The sequence below is a fragment of the Erinaceus europaeus genome, chromosome 2 (assembly GCF_950295315.1).
Source record: "Erinaceus europaeus chromosome 2, mEriEur2.1, whole genome shotgun sequence".
Taxonomy (NCBI): Eukaryota; Metazoa; Chordata; class Mammalia; order Eulipotyphla; family Erinaceidae; genus Erinaceus; species Erinaceus europaeus.
Window position 1 is genome coordinate 136,193,501 of NC_080163.1, and position 18,102 is coordinate 136,211,602.

The window sequence follows — 18,102 nt, forward strand, 5'->3', positions numbered from 1 at the left end:
TGAGAGTGAAAGCTTTTATTCCACTCCAGTGACCCTTCTGCCCTCCATTCTGCATCCCTTCAACTATTTCATCCTCCTATACATGGACTTATGTTTCTATACATTTAGAAATTTAGAACACTAGCACACTAGAAAATGCTGAAATGTATCTGTTTAAATGAGAAAAAAGACAATTCAGTGGGTTTTGATGGTGAGACTGCAAGTTCAGTGTCCAATACCACACACCATAACTCTGGTGTTCAATCTCTCTTTCTCTCTTCCATCCCTCTCTCTTGCCTAATAAGTCTATATCCTTCTCTCCATGGGTAGTCCAGAAAGAAGAAAAGAGTTATGTGAAATAAAGTGGTCTGTGGATGAGTCATACCACAGAACAGAGTGGAGATGAGACTGTGAGAGCTCTACCAGTGGGGGCTTAACAGGCACTACAGACATATTCGGTTTGTATCCGTGGCCCAGCTAGATTTGCTAGAGGATCTTTGTCTGAGGGGTGTGTGTGTCTTATAATTTCCATTCAGTATTTTGGCAAGTGATTGGTGGTAAAAGAACAAGAAATAGTGGGAGTGTTCCACAAGAGAGAGTAGAGAGTGCAGTGATGGACTTTCTGGTCTCAGGCTTTTCCAGGACTCCCGGTTACCAAGAGCAGGATGGTTGTACTCTCCAAGCCTAGAAAACCAGATTTCCTGTGGAATATATAGTTGAAGGAAACTGTAAACCATCTTTTAAAAAACCGGGAGTGGGCTTCCATTGACAATTAAATCTAAGAAATATGGTTAAAAGTTAGGTTAAAGGAAATTAAATAGGTCTTGGCATACAGGTCTTTGCAGAGCCTTTAAATACACCATGTGCATTCCAAGTTCCAACAGGTCTTAGTATGCAGTATTTTTTAAAGTTCTGTGGCTATGGAATTCTTAATGCTGCTGTGTTCACTGTAGTTTTTGGGCATCACAAAGATATCTATCTACTCACGGGAGGGGGGATTGGGAGGTGAGATGTGTGTATTCTGCACTCTGCTTGCTATGTCAAGGATCTGTGTGGCTGTTTCTGTTTTCACCAGGGGATGGGGTTTCCTTCCTCCCTCCCTTCCTCCCTTTCTTCCTCCATTCCTCCCTTCCTTCCTACATTTCTCCCTTCCTTCCTCCCTTCCTCCCTCCCTCCCTACCTCCCTCCTTTCTTTCCTTCCTTCCTCCCTTCCACGTTTGTCATCTAAGAATGGTCTCCATCTTCTAATTTACATAAGGATGCTCTGTAAGTAGCTGCATACTTGAATCTTTTTTGGTGGAACCCTGGGGATGGATGTGTTTGTGTGAGAGCATAACAGCATTCTAGGAAGTTACTGGGCATATTACACATGGGGCAAAACTGTCGTCCTGAGAAGGAACACTGTTACTAATATCAAGGAAACAGATATAGATAGAATATATATGTTCACTTTCCTCCATTCATATATTGAAGCCTATCACCATAGTGTGATAATATTGGGTCTTTGAAAAAGCAATGGCATATTTTTCTATGCAAAAATACGTTGTGACTTTTTTTTTTATTGCCACCAGGGTTATCACTGGGACTCGATGCCTACACAATGCATCCACAGCTACTAGTAGATGGGTATTTACCACCCCCTCATTCTTTTTTATTTATTAGGACAGAGAGAAATTATTAAGAGGCAAAGAGGTGATTAAAAGGGAAAGAGACAGAGAGCTTGTGAAGCTTCCCTCTTGCCGGTGGGGCGTGGGCACTTAACACTGTGTCCTTGTGTATGGGAACATGTGCCCTTAACCAGGTGGGCTACTAACCAGCCCCCACTGATGATTTTTCTGACAACCTAATATTAGATGATAGGGTCTTTGGGAAGTATTAGGTCATGAGGGTACAGACCTCATGAATGGGATCTGTGCCCTTATGAAAGAAAACCTGGGAAGTTGGCTTCCCCTTCCCTCTAAGTGAGGAAATAGAGGGTAGTCTATGAGCCTGAAAGGAGGCCCTGATTAGATACCCTGAATCTGTCAGTGCATTGAGCTTGGACTTTCTAATCTCCAGAACTATGAAAAATACATTTATTTTATTTATAAGCCATTCCATCTACAATATTTTTTGTTATAACAGTCCAAACAGATTAAGACATGAGCCCAAATGTTTGTCCCCGGGCCACTGCAAAACTAATAAAACTAAATTATTAGTTTTGCACTGTAAAGCTAATTACAGACAACCACATCATTGCAACTGAGTCTCTCTGTCAAAGGTTCTGGACCTGACTTAATTCTGATCTCCCTGGAAGATTGAACTTGAAGCTTTGTGTTTCCTCTCTGACCAGGAAGAGGGATCCGGGGAATTCTGGATGAGGGTCTGAGAGACCAGAGGCAAGGAAAGGAGCAATAAAATGCCATATGATGAGGTACATATTCTAAAAGCCCAAGAATTCAGAGATGTGGCCATCAGTGGGATTAACAGGTCAGAGAGACTTTAGGAAGAACTTGAGCTGGACATTGAACTGGATATATTTATTCACTCTTATCTATGTGTTTCTTCTACACAGAAGTCTGTTCCAGATGAACAGAATGTTGGAGCACTAAGGGATTATGAGATTCTTTCCGAATCAACTCAGGATGATTAAATTATTTTTATATTGCCTAGTTTATGTGCTTATATTTGAATTCTCTGAAAACTGGTACTCCATGTGGGATACTTCTAAGAAGATTTGACTAATATCCCAACCCATGGCCATGATCATAACAGAAAACAAGGTTCACTAGATAAACATTCATCTAGGATTACAAAATTTTTGACATTAAAGTCAAATGGCTCATAAATAAAAGTTAATTTTTATGTCATGTTGCTATCTGTGTCATGACTTACACATATTTATAAACCATATGGTTTATATTGCTTTTAAAAGGCATGTAAATATTGTGAAAAATCGGAACTATAATATAAGGAAATTTGAAAAATACCATAATCCTCTGTTCACAATTTTTTTAACCTTTATATACAAGTATGAATTTTATACTCAAAGATTTTTCATAGATGAATAAGATCTTATGTTACAGGATACATTTTGACAGTTTTTTTTCTTTTTTTTAAGTATTTATTTATTTATTCCCTTTTTGTTGCCCTTATTGTTTTATTGTTGTTCTTGGATAGGACAGAGAGAAATGCAGAGAGGAGGGGAAGACAAAGAGGGGGAGAGAAAGACACCTGCAGACCTCCTTCACCGTCTGTGAAGTGATTCCCCTGCAGGTGGGGAGCCAGGGCTCGAACCCACATCCTTACTCTGGTCCTTGCGCTTTGTGCCATGTGCACTTAACCCACTGCACTACTGCCCGACTCCCTAAAGGATACATTTTATAGATTTATAGAGAGCTGAAATATCCTCTCTATGCTATTTTGTAACTTTGAAAAATTTACTTTTTAATGTACTACATATACTTCCAATGTCTAGAAATACCATTTGACAGTACAAGATATCTTGTACAATATTGTACAAACAATAACTTATCATATATGACTCCTAATGCTTCACATTAATGCTGTTCTTCTTATGAGTATTACATGCTAAGATTGACAAAGCAAACTGGCATGCTAAAAATAGTTCACTTTAAACTACTATCTTTTTTGACAACATGAGAAAATGTGAAATTAAAAGCACAATATGTAATATTAAATACTCAATTTTTTTTCTCATTCAAACTATCACAGAAGCTCTAGACCATATCTCTTATGGCTGTATCAATAGAACTTGCTGAGGAGAGTCACTGGTGAAAAGTTGTAACTTACTTAACCAAGAGAACTAAAGTCAAGTATGCAAATATTCTTCAAGTGTTGTTTCTAAGTTGCTGGCACTAAATCTCTAGGTGTGGTCTGTGAAGAAAGAAGAGCTTTTGTAAAACTGTGGCCAACAGAGTTTTATTTATAGGAAAAAGGCCTCTATGTTGGCAGGCTGATGAAAGACTGTACCAACAACCAAGAATTGTTTGCTGAAAAGAGGTCTCTTGGGTGTCTTTTTTAAATGCCTGTGATTGGGAGTTTGAATGTTTCAACCAAACAGACAAAGACAATAAAGTGAGTGTGTGTGTGTGTGTGTGTGTGTGCGTGCGCGCGCGCGCACACACACACACACACACACACACACACACACACACACACAGTTGGCATCAAATCAAGCTGAGTTGCTTTCCATGAACACAGATCATCTATGACTTCCAGATTCTTCTGCTTGAAAAGTCTAAACAGTAAGGTGGCTGATTTATAGAATACAGACTTTCCACAACCTGTTAAACTCTATGAACTAATTAGCATAAATGGAAAATACTGTATATTGAGAATGTATCAATATGTAATATTCCTAACCCATTGAACATCATAGCTTAGCCTGTCCAGCCTTAAATGTGCTCAAAATACTTACCTTAGCTTGTAGTCAGGCTCATGTTATCTAGCACTAAGTCTATTTTACAATAAAGTGTTGAATGTTTCATGTGATTTATTGAATACTGTAGTGAAAGTGAAAAACAGAATAGTTGCTTACCCTTGAGATTATGTGTTTGAATTAGAGTTGTGACTTTCTATATTTTCAGCATCACAAGCGAGTATTGCACTCAGGAGTAGATCAAAACCGAGAATTCAAAGTTTGATTCCTATTGAACATATATTGCTTTTACATCATAAGATACAAACATTATCTCTCTTAATGTTTAAGTTGGGGGTTTCTAGGTTTTAATTTGCAATTCTGCCATATTCTTTTGTTCTTTTGCCACCTTTATTGTGACTTTCTTTTTTTTTTAGTTGACTCACAATTTAACTTTAATAGATTTAATGTTATCCCAAGAAATAATATCCATAAAATCAGGAGATTATGCAATTGTTATTACATATATACATAACCTTATGATTAAAAAATCATTAGTAGGACACACAGATGGTTCTGGGTTGAGCCCTGGCATTACATGGGAATACTGTGCACTGGGGGGCGGGGTGCTCACTGGTACTATGATCTCACCTTCTTTCTTTATCTGAAAAATAAAGACCATTAGAGATAAGAAGTTTAATATAGAAGAAATAGTTGACTCTTTATGCCTCAAGCAAGATGAATTGCTAAGATCTTGGTGGTGAAATACTTCATGATCATCTATTTACCCACAATAGCTCCACCAGAGACCATGATTGCAATTTGAAACTTTCAACTTTTTTCCAGAGAGCAGGCAGACAAATTAATGCCTTTCTTTTAGGTTTGTGCTGGGTAGTCAACACCTAAGCATTTAATTCAGTCGAGTCAGGAGTGGCACAGCAGTACTTCAGTGGCTTTCTCTAGAAGGTTTTTTTTTTTTTACTTTTTATGTCTTGACTAATAATTACAATTTAAAGTATACCATGTGACCTTACATGTTGAACTGAAAATGTTGTGTGAGGTTGCAGAAATAGCATCATAGTGATGCAAAAGACCTTTATGCTTGAGGTTCTGAGGGCCCAGGTTCAATCCCCAGCATTGCCATAAGCCAAAGTTGAGCAGTGCTCTGGTTTTTCTTTCTGAGTCTCTCTCATTAAAATAAATAAAACTTTTTTTTTTCCTCCAGGGTTATTGCTGGGCTCCATGCCTGCACCATGAATCCACCGCTCCGGGAGGCCATTTTTCCCCCTTTTGTTGCCCTTGTTGTTGTAGCCTCGTTGTGGTTATTATTATTGCCATTGCTGATGTCGTTCGTTGTTGGATAGGACAGCGAGAAATGGAGAGAGGAGGGGAAGACAGAGAGGGAGAGAGAAAGATAGACACCTGCAGACCTGCTTCACCGCCTGTGAAGCGACTCCCCTGCAGGTGGGGAGCCGGGGGCTCGAACCGGGATCCTTACGCCGGTCCCTGCGCTCTGCGCCACATGCGCTTAACCCACTGCGCCACCGCCAGACCCCCCAAATAAAACATTTTTAAAAGAAAAAAATAGTGATTTAATAATGGTTTACAAGGTTATAAGATTACAGGGGTATAGTTCCACAATGCACCTACTGCCAAAGTGCTGTTGACCCACCCCCTCCTAACAATATTCACCTTAGTTCACCACAAAGTCTTAGAAGTAATCTGATTGCCTTTTTATTGTTTGCAAGTTAATATGTTCCAACTCTCTATATTTCACACATGACTGAAATCATCAGTAGTTGTCTTTCATCTGCTTGCTTATTTAACTAAGCATAATCACCTCCAGCTCTATCTATTTTGTCCAGAAGGATGCAACAGTGTCTTTAAGTTGCAGGATAGTGTACTGTTGAATATATGTCCAGTCAGTTCTTTATCCAGTCATCTGTTAATGATGCTCACTGTTTTGCATGCAAGCCCAGAACCTAGATATGGAGTATCTGAGCAGTCCTGACACCACTAGCTTAATAGTATTCTTTCAAAGAGTTAGTTGTGTTTGTCCTCAGTCCTCTTTATGTTAATAAATTCTTACTAATGAAAATTGTAATTTGATTAAATAAAATACAAACCAGAACTGTATGGATGCAAACAGAATTATTTCTGTGATACCTAATGTGACTCTGAAAACACTTTGGTGAGTTGTTAAAAACCTGTGTGGGGGAGTCGGCAGTAGTGCAGTGAGTTTAGAGCAGGTGGCGCAAAGCGCAAGGACTGGCTTAAGGGTCCTGGTTCGAGCCCCTGGCTCTCTACCTGCAGAGGAGTTGCTTCACAGGTGGTGAAGTAGGTCTGCAGGTGTCTATCTTTCTCTCCCTTTCTGTCTTCATCTCTCTCTATTTCTCTCTGTCCTATCCAACAACAACGCCACCAATAACAACAATAATAACTATAACAATAAAACAACAAGGGCAACAAAAGGGAATAAATAAATATTTTTAAAAAACTGTGTGGGTGGAACCACTGTCACAGAGGTATTCTGTACTTTCATGGCTTGTCTGGTGCCTGAAATTCTCCCTTCACCTTTTAAAAATTATATTTTATTTATTTATTAATAAGAGGGATGGGGGGAGAGAAGAACCATGTAGCTATGGTACATATGCTGCCAGGGATCAAACTCAGGACTTCATGCTTGAAAATCCAATGCTTTATCCACTGCACTACCTCCCAGACCACCTCCCTTCACTTTAAAGACCAAAAGCCATATGTAAGCAACATGATGGCAATACATGCAAAAAAGATGTATGTTGTTTTAACTTTAAAATGTTTAATGTACATGCTATTACTACTCTATGTACTGACTCTAGCTGACTTTTCTTTAAAAATTATTATTATTACTTACAATTTTTTTTTCTTACCTCCAGGATTATTGCTGGGGCTTGGTGTCTGCACCATGAATCCACTGCTCCTGGAGGCTATTTTTTCCCCCTTTTGTTGCCCTTGTTGTTGTAGCCTTGTTGTGGTTATTATTGTTGTTGTTATTGATGTTGTGTTGTTGGATAGGACAGAGAGAAATGGAGAGAGGAGGGGAAGACAGAGAGGGAGAGAGAAAGATAGACACCTGTAGACCTGCATCATCACTTGTGAAGCAACCCCCTGCAGGTGGGAAGCCGGGGGCTTGAACCGGGATCCTTACCCTGGTCCTTGCACTTTGTGCCACGTGCGCTTAACCTGCTATACTACTGCTCGACCCCCTCTAGCTGACTTTTAAAATTAACTAACCAACTATAAATTCATGAGAGCCTTCCTGTGGACATTAGTTACTTTCACTGCTGGACCTGAAATACCATTAGCCATAGTTGCCTTGACCTTAGCCTGTTCCCTGAGATGTGAGCTACCCAAGGACAGGGCCTCTATTCTGCCATCTTTGCTGGTTACTGACTGCAGTTAGTGAAGGTCTTGCAGTTACTGATCAACCTTCTTAGAAATGAATTAGAATGTCTTTGTTCTCTTTCATTTGAGTTTTTAGAAATTCAGTAAGAAGTTTTCTGTCCTTCCTATCCTCATCCTGGGCTGGTCTTCCTTCCAGTCAAATAACTCAGTGTGCCTGATATAAAGAGATACCTGTCACTGAACTGTGTATCCTACTGGGATGGTGCAGAATGGTGAAAGTAAAGGAAGGGGCTTGTAGTATAGCCAGAGCATAATTGAAGTATGGTTTGGCCAATTAAGTCCTCGCTACTAGAATAGTCCATGAATGCTATAGGATGGTAAAGTAATTCATCACATATATTTAAACTTGAATTTACTGATATTTTATGGTATTGGATATTATTTCTATTAACATTTTATGCTGAAATTACAGAATGATTCGTGAGTACTGAATTTTTGATTGCTTTTACACTTGCTGGGACACTATTAAACTTGATTTACGGTAATAGCACTGTAAGAAGATATTAACAATGAAATTTCAAAAAGCACTTAGCATCTCATAATTGGAGTTAAATGACAAAAAAAAGAAAGAAGAGAAAAAGAAAAAAACTAGGGGATAACAGAGAAAAAAGGAGAAAGTTTTGACAATATTTTTTTAACTTATAGTTTAAGAAGATTTTTGCAAGATTGACTTAGGATAGGAAAGAATCGAATTTCCATTCAAGAGAGATGATGCCGATTTATTAGAGGGACTTTAAAAATGAATTAAAGACCTGGCAGAAGAGAAAGTTTCTGTTTTCCAGAGTGAAGAAGAAATTTTAGTTGAGATATTTTTACACTTGGCTATGGGAACTAGAAGACTATCATTATTTTTTAAATAAAAGGACTTGATTTATTTCTAATTGCTAGATTACAAAGAAATAGATTTGTAAAGCAAAGGCAGAACAGCTAAAACAACAGCATTGCTAATGCTTGTTACAATAAAGTTTGTTGAGCTTCATGATGTGCAGTCTCTTTGCTAAGGAAGTTTCATGTGTAATCTTATTAAATATCCAGAGCATGCTTCTGTAGCAGGTATTACTATTATTATTATTATTACTTCTTTTTTACAATTAAGGAAAATGAATAGTCAGAGAAGTTCAATGACTTTAGTAAGTGCTGGCACCAGGATTTGAACCAAGGCTGTCTGAATCCTGAGCAGTTCACTAACTACCTACTTTTTTGAGCAGGAGGACTAAGAGATCTGATTAAGATCAGACCCACACTATGGATGATTACATCAGTCCTGGTGCTTTTGCCTTCGTGGACCATTTCTTCCTTAAAATAATATGCAAACTTCTATTTTATGACTGTTCTGGCACAAAGACAAATATATTGCTGTTATGTGTGCAAACATTTTCTTTTCTTTCTTTTCTTCTTTTTGTGGTGTTGAGACTTTGCCTTGATCTAATTTTTTTCTATTCTTAAATATTCTTAAGATTTCAGAGACGGAGAGACACAGACAGCACCACATGTGTGACAAGGCACTCATTCTATTGGGTGAACTATCATCTGGCCCCTGAAAATATTTTCCTTGACCAAAAAGTTCATTTTCTAAATGATTTTTAAAAGAAATTAAAACACTTTGAGAATCTCTAAAAGTACTATGAGTTCTAGGAACTGTGCCCACAGTGCTTAATGGAGAAGTCAGTTTTGGTTACTATGACCCCAAAACCAGAGCAAAACCAGACTTAACCTTAATCAATATACTTCAGTTCTATTAAAACAAAACAGTAATTTGAAAGTATATATATGCCTTATATTCATAGCAGTACTATTTACAATAGTCAATATGGAAGTAATCTAGATGCCCAATGACAAATGACTGAATAAGGAAGTCATGAAATACTACTCAATGATTAAAAAAAAATATATAAGATTGTATAATTTGAAACTGAAGTAAGAGCTAAAGAAAACTACTTGATGGTTCTGCTCATTTGTGGAATATTGACAGCACATGAACTTGAAGAATAAAAGGTAACAAACTATCATGCAGACTTTATGAGAACTCTGCTTTTTTATTGATTTTATTAATTTAACAATTGGTTTACAGTATTATAAGATTGCAAGGTATAGTACCACATCTATCACCAAAGTTCTGTCACCCCATCAAAAACTGCCAGAAAGCTATGGCTCTTACCAAAGGCGATTTGAGGGAACAGAACTTCTGTGGAGAGTTCAGTGACTTACACATACTACGCATGGGCATAATATTATACATCTAAAAATATAAAATAGACCTCTACAATTTTATAATCTGTTTGTTTTTTAGTCAGAGCACTGCACAGCTCTGGTTTATGGTACTAGGGGTGACTGACCTCGGACTTCAGAGCCTCAGACATGAGAGTCTCTTTGCATAACTGTTATGCCATATACCCTGCCCATAATTAGGTAAAACACTGTTAAATTATGAGTAAAAAATTTTAAGCCCAAAGAATTAAACATATATCCTTTCCTGATATTACTGCCTATGAACTTAAAGACTGTAAGAGAAGGCTAAGGTCGTCAAAGACAACAAAGATCAACCGCTCTGCCAGGATTCTGACCTGCAGTGGTCTAGGAAATGATGCCCTGAATACACATCAAATACCTAGCCAAGCAGTTCCTTAAACCTTCACTCACAGCAACCAACCACAGTTTCTAACCCAATTAGAAATACCATTCATCCACTAACATTTCTCCCCAAACCCAGTATTTCCCAGCTTGGCCCATTTGCTTTCGAGTTCACAAACTATTGATAACACTGAAAAGGTATTGTGACTCAAGCTTGGTCCAGACTTGAGTACATTCTGAATAAAATAAATGATAAACAAATGTCTTTAGTTTTCAAACCTACTCAAAGTACACAGCTGTTGAAAAAGCTATGGTGTAATTTTTATACTTTTTATGTAAAAATGCATCATGACTTTTCTAATAACCCACTATGACCACTTTGCCAAGTTAGGATCATGCTTTGTGGTAAAAGTAATCTCAAGTTAACTCTGGTTGAATGGAATCTCTTGCATGAAGGTCTCTCTGGTAGATATAGCAGCATGAATGAGACTTTTATGTAGACATTATCTAAAATTTGCTTCTTTTAAAGCAAAGGCTTAAAAGGGAGTAGAAATGCACACCTTCATTGAGCAAGGAAAATAGCTCAGGAATCCAAGATAAAATGATTTTCCTTGTAATTTTTTTAACTCACTTAAGATCATGCGAGTTTACTGACTTCTTTAGTTTATAAGACCTTTTTAAACCAGAGAGCAGATAACAAAGGGCATAGTATTTACAGGCTTTGTTTGAAAATTAGGTGTTATTCACTTTAAAAATGATGGAGAATATGAATCTGGGATTCTGTTAAGATCACAGTGGACAAAAAAATAAAAGTGTAACTGAAAAGTAAATGATAGGTGATAGAATAGGTATGTATATACATGAATAGATTAATGAATAGATAGAAAAGTATATAGATGGATAATACAGATAAATGAATTAATAGAGACACAAATGGATAGACAAGTAGATGACAGATAATGGAAAGATATTCATAGATCAATACTGGTTAGAAAATGGATAGCCAGATGTGCATGAATGAATAGATAACTTGGAAGCAGAATAAACAGTTGATACATAAATGTATATAGCTAGATGAATGGAGAGACTGATGGAGCCACAGATAAATGTGGAATGAATTTGTAGATAGATTCTAAGGTACAATATCTCTCTACTGTACTCACTTGGAATGGAACATCAATGAAGAAAATAGTATTTCTCTTTATGGAGCTATTTTAAGTAGTTTAACTATATTGGGGAAGTAAGAGTGGAGTAAATTAGTCAGTCATTGAGAGCCCTGTAAGTTCCATAATAAATGTCCCCATGACGAGAAGAAAATACATGTGTATGTCATGATTTAGCCACTTCTGAAACAGTCCCATTGTGCTCATTTCTGCCCCACCTGCCCCTTGGCTACACGTAAGAACAACGTGTGATGTACAAGGTGAAGGATGCTGAGGGCAGCCTTCATGTATCCTCAGTGACACAAAAAAGTCATCTTTTCTTGCCTCCTCTTTAGTTCTGATACTCATATGTACCCTTTCTGGTAGACCTGCTTGGGAAGGTCTCGTGCTGTAATTAATCCATGTCACATGAAGATGTAGTATCGGTAGAATTTATGAGTGGGTTTGAGCCGCTGTGATGAGGAGGGGCACCTCAGCCCGTGTGATATAAATTCCTTTGCTAATTGGATTGCTGGAGCTAATCAGAAGCCAGAAAGGGAATAAAAAAAAAAAAAAAATCCGTGTTCTCCCTGCTGCTGCTGCTGGCTGATAAAACAGACAGCTCCCTTCAGGACAGGGGTGCTGGAATTGAATCCTCATGCAGAGGACTTACTCTAGATGCCTATCTCAAAGGTGACACATCTCTTCTGTTGCCAGGCCAGGAGGAGACAGAGAGAGCAATGGAGAAAAGAGTTGAATGATCCCAAAGAGATTTTACTACAGACTCACAAAACCAGAGTGAGTGAGGGAGAGGCAAAAGGACAGGAAATTAAAGTGGGGGTGAGGGTGGGAGGTGGCATTTCATGGCCTGAGAAAGAAAGGCTCTTTTCTTTTCTTTTCTTTTCTTTTCTTTTCTTTTTTTTTTCTGAACCGAGGTGCACTGGAGCCATGAGCATGCCTAATCTCCACTGGAGGGCATAACTCCAAGAGGCCTCTTCCCAGCCAGGACTGGGAGAAAGGCACTGGGGAAGATATCCAGACTCTGTCTACAGGCTTGTGCCCACTTTCCAGAAGATGAAAAAGCCAAGGGGAGGATGCGGTATTTGGGCAAGTGTAAATCAGCCTACTCAGATATATTGTTTACACCACGGGGAAGGGGTGGACAAAAAGACCACCAGGTCTAAAACTTTCTGCCTGCTGGAAAGCCATAGATGCACAGTATTCACGAGAGACCACTCCACCTATCTCACTCTTCCTGAGTTATGGATGGGGACAGACAAAGCATGCACATGTTCTTAAATGTCCATCCTGCCTTTCCCACCAAGAATAAATAGTTCACCTCAGTCAGAAGAGTAAAATGTGTAATACCCAGGGCTCCAGTTCGATCATGGTGGTCTTTATCTCTTCTTTGGTTGTTTAACACTCTGCCACTTCTTCACAGAGGAAAATATATCCTTAACATTTACTTCCACCAAGCTAAATGCCCTGTGGTTATCTTCCAATCCCCCCCCCCCTTTTTTTTGTTTCTCTTGTATTCGTTTCACTCCGTGATTACCACTTCTATGCTCCTGTGTCTTCTAGAGCCCTCTACGTACGCTAAATCCCTAGCTATGATGAGTAGGCAGCAAGCCCCTTGTGCACACAACAAAGACTTGTATTTTTCCCCCCTTCTATCTTTTGGGCGACACGATAAAAAATAACCCTGTATTTATGCAAATTGCAAAGTAGCTTGTGATAATGAAAACAAAACAGTGCTGGCCCGCAGCCAAGGCATGGCACTGACGGGGGGGGGGGGGGGGGGGGGGCTCCCGACCATTTGGCTCCTGATTCTTTGGGGAGAGCAGCTGGAGAGAAAGGAGAATGCAGGACCCCCCCTTGCCACACGCGCCCTCATGCGCACACACCCTCGATCGCAAGCATTCCGGTACCATCACCTCGGCACCGCGCTGGCCAGATTTGGGATCCAAATGAAGTTCTGCTCTCCTACTGCTGCCAGCCCTTCTGCGTCGTCCCCCACGAGCCTCCCTACCCCCTGCTCCTGATTCCCTTTCAGGAATTTACAAACATTTTCCACAGATCAATATCTGTATTGATTATTCATTGTGAGTGAGTCCTGTGTCTTGGGTGATCCAGCTTGCAGAGGTAGCAGCCAGAGACAGCTGCAGGGAAAAAAAAATAACAGAAGGCAAGAAGGACCCAGCTTGGCTGGATCTGTGGCTGTCGGCAACACAGAGAAAGAAGGAAAGCCCTGGAAAACTCAAGGACTGGGAGAGATGGTAGAGAAAGAGGTAGCTAGAGCAAGAAAAAGGCAGCAATGATGACTGGGCTTCTGGTTCCAGGGATCTTGGTGGCTTGGAGGAAAGCCCCATCTTGGGTCTGCTGTTCCGGGCAACATGCAAAGGAAAAAAGAGGACTTGTTCTGCTCTGAGAGTGAGAAGTGACTCACGGTTTTGGTATCTCCTACGTAACAGCTTTGGGGGGATTCCTTGGCTGGCTGACAAGGAAAGGAAGAAAGCAGCGGCAGTGAGGGAAAACACGATTACTTCCAACTGCCTTGCGGAGGAGATGCAGTCATTTGGTTCGCCTGGAACAGCTTGCCGCTCTCTGATGGCACGAGGAGGGAGAATAATTAAAAAGGCCAGCATCACTTACTAAGTGAGTAAACACAAAGCCTTTCCAAACGTGCTCTCCAGCTAATGAGAAGCTGTAATTTCTTATACTTCAAGGCACAACAAGACAGTGATGGGGATCAGTGGAATGTGTGTTTGCCTGGAGGTGGGGGTGGGAGGGTGAGGGTGGTGGTGATGGTGGTGGTAGTGGTTGGTGGTGGCGGAGATAAACTGACTAATTGTTGGCCATGTTTAAAAAAGGGATTACTGGAAAAGACAGTGCAATGATGACAGGAAAACATCTTGGACCAGAGCCAAAAAAAAAAAAAATCGAGGCAAATCAAGTCTGCAGTTTGGAGAAAAACACCCTTTGCTCCTGTTGGAGGTTCCGACAGGAATCACCTGGTGTATTCTTCTGCCCAATGTGGAATGTTATCTGGGCACCAGGGGACTGGATCAGGGATCACCGAGGGTCCAGAGGAGTAACCACCCTCATACCAGGTTACACACTCATGTCATGATCTGAGAAAATAAAACCATTAAAACCAACCTGTGCTTTTCTTTTAATTGGAGCCTTCAGCTCACTCAGAATTGCTTCAGTCTATTAAAAGCAACGCCTAAATATGCCTGGTGATAATGAAAGCTTCTGTTTCTCTGTTTATCTTCATGAAGCTGTTGCAATGTGACAGAAATAGGCTGGGGGAAAAGGAATGCTAAGAAAATCCAGTTTTTCCTTGGCTAGTTTATGGCAAATGTGCCAGGTGACTGTCTTTGCCATTTGGATGGCCATGCAGGGGAAATGTTCTGGGATTCCTCTCCTGTTGTCACTCAGCAGAGGCTTGGTAAAAGTCCAAAGTCAGCCATAGAGAAGACTTTATTAGTACAAGGTTCCATGCACATCCAATAAAGTGGGGATCCCAAGGGACAAAATGAGCTAGATCTTCCTTTCTTCTGGGTGTCTGGTTACGTGAGCTATCTAGCTCTTTCACTTGAGTGGAATTGGGAGATGCTTCTTTTCTTTTTCATTTTTAAAAGGCTTTCTGGGACTGTATTACTTAGGATACTTCTTTATGAGGATATGATGTTGCCTTCTTAATTTGGATCTCCCAATTCATTGCAAGTTCCTAGAATAGGAGAAATACCTCATGCAGAAATGTGCCTGGAAGACCCAGAAGAGGAGCAACTAGCCAGTGGTGGATTACTCAGGCACTTCTTGGGCATTCAGAGAGCTAATATCTGATGTGTGTGTGTGTGTGTGTGTGTGTGTGTGTGTGTGTGTGCGCGCACAGTGGTATTATGTGGAATGTGTGCTTGCATGTGTGTGGCTCTGTGCCTGTTCTGAGCGGAAAAAAAGAGTGAAGTAGAAGCAGACAGAATGTTTGGGTATTTATGTAATTCATGAGGTGAATGTTCAATGCTGCAAGGCAGACAGTCACCCATCCCTGGACTCTGCTGTTCTGAAGGGCCTGTACAGACCTGATCTGAATGTTAAATGCAGGAGACAAAATTAGCATACTAACCAAGGATGTCAACCCCTCCTTGCAGTCAGTAAATGGTCGTCTCCATTCTGCCAAGCCAGCACTGCCATGCATACCAGCCATTTAACCATGTCCTTTGTTAGATCCCTTTTTGTGCATTTGTCTTTTTGTATTTTTTTAATTTCTTTTTTCTTTCATTTCTTTCTTCTTCCTCTTCTTTTTTTTTAAATTAAAGACTGGAACTTCATTAAAGGGGAGGGAAGAAAGGGCTTCAAGGGGCTGTAATGAAAACAAATGATCCTCTTTAAACCTCATGACGGCTAAAGCCAGCAGGGCAGAGTTTGCTTTCTGCTCTGAGACTGGAGAATAGGAAATTCCATAGACAACAGACTACTTGACATGAGCCCAGGAATGCACTGCTTGGGAATTTCTTTTCTTTCTTTCTTTCTTTCTTTTTTTTTTTTGAGCTACTATTTTTTTTTTTATTGGGGAATTAATGTTTTACATTCAACAGTAAGTACAATAGTTTGTACATGCATGACATTCCCCAGTTTCCCATATAACAATACAACCCCCACTAGGCCCTCTATCATCCTTCATGGACCTGTGTTCTCCCCACCCACCCACCCCAGAGTCTTTTACTTTGGTGCGATACACCAATTCCATTTCAGGTTCTACTTGTGTTTTCTTTTCTGATCTTGTTTTTCAACTTCTGCCTGAGAGTGAGATCATCCCATATTCATCCTTCTGTTTCTGATTTATTTCACTCAACATGAATTTTTCAAGGTCCATCCAAGATCAGCTGAAAACAGTGAAGTCACTATTTTTGATAGCTGAGTAGTATTCCATTGTGTATATATACCACAACTTGCTCAGCCACTCATCTGTTGTTGGACACCTGGGTTGCTTCCAGGTTTTGGCTATTACAAATTGTGCTGCCAAGAACATATGTGTACACAGATCTTTTTGGATGGATGTGTTGGGTTCCTTAGGATATATCCCCAGGAGAGGAATTGCAGGGTCATAGGGTAGGTCCATTTCTAGCTTTCTAAGAGTTCTCCAGACTGTTCTCCACAGAGGTTGGACCAATTTACATTCCCACCAGTAGTGTAGGAGGGTTCCTTTGACATTTCTTCTATGTGGCAAAAACCAGCTATAGCCATTATGCCTGTGTTAAAACTTAGAACATACTTTATCCCCCCAGTTCTTAAGTGTGGTCTACCATATGTCTTTCCGTTCCATCACAGGTTATCTAAGTTTCCTAACCTCATGAGGGTGTAGGTAGATTCTTCTGAAATATTTTGGCTGACTGCCTCAGATTTTGAAGTAATACAAACTTTTTCTTTGGGGCATGGCTTTTCTTTAGAGGAAAAAGTTGCTTTGATTTTAATCCCTTTTATACAAGAAGTAAACAAAGGGAAGAATTTGAATTCTCCTTCTATAGAACCGAATACTGGATGCTTATTTAAGAACTAAACAATTAGGCACCCTATGCCAAATACTTGGGTTCAGACTTTTGTTTTCTTCTTGTCAGTTTAACCACTCTACCCTAAGAAACAAACTACTTCCTTTCCCATGTACTCTTCTGGTTTGACTTTATTTACTTTTTAAAAATTAATTTAAAAATGTTGGCAGTGCTTGGGTCTTGCACATACATTATTTTAATGCTCTAGGGCTGGCTTTTTCACTATTTTTGTTACTCAGATAGAAAGAGAGAAACACCATACTATTGGGGGCTTCCCCTGGTATGGCATTCCCATGTGTTACGATGGTTTAAACAGTCTGTTGTGCATGGCAGGTATGCATCTTATCAGGTGAGTTATTTTCTGCCCTGCCCTCCTCTTTCCCCAGTTGGTTTTATACCATAGTGTCATATGCTCTAAAATTTTCAGGGCCCTTTAGGCACCTGACTGATTTGACAATAGGGAATGGGTAAGACTTGGAGTGAATTAAAGATTGAGTCAATCAATTTATCAAGCCTAGTTTTCCAATGCTTCAAAAAAAGTGCTGGGAATGAGTATATTTAATGTATAATCTGGAGTGGGGGGCAGGTGTTAGTGCACTGGGTTAATCACACATAGTACAACGCACAAGGGCCCACACAAGGATCCCTGTTTAAGCCTGTGGCTCCTTACCTGCAGGGAGTTACTTCACAAGTGGGGAAATAGGTCTGCAGGTGCCTACCTTTCTCTCCTCTCTCTGTCGTATCCTATATGTATATATATAATCTGGAGGAGGACCTAGGTAAGTTAGATTGTTATGTGGAAAATTGAGAAATATTACACATGTAAAAACTACCATATACTGTTGAGTATATTAACCATTAATGCCCCAATAAAGGGAAAAAATATGTGATCTATTAGTCTTGAAATATTGGTTAATTTTTAAAAACAAACTCTGGGTCAATAAAATATATCTGTGAGGATCATCTTGATCCACAGCATGCCAACTTATGATCTTAGTTTTAGTTATAATATATAGCTTTTGGCAACATTTGGACTGGGTTTGGTGTATTGTAC

At 39.6% G+C, this 18,102-nt stretch overlaps 1 long non-coding RNA gene across 1 annotated transcript; it reads left to right on the forward strand.

Moving 5' to 3' along the window:
• Positions 1 to 13,621: 13,621 nt before the first annotated feature.
• Positions 13,622 to 14,654, forward strand: LOC132536979 (uncharacterized). The gene is made up of 2 exons (XR_009548495.1): positions 13,622 to 14,151; positions 14,367 to 14,654. It is a non-coding gene; the product is annotated as an uncharacterized LOC132536979 (long non-coding RNA).
• The last annotated feature ends 3,448 nt before the right edge of the window (positions 14,655 to 18,102 follow it).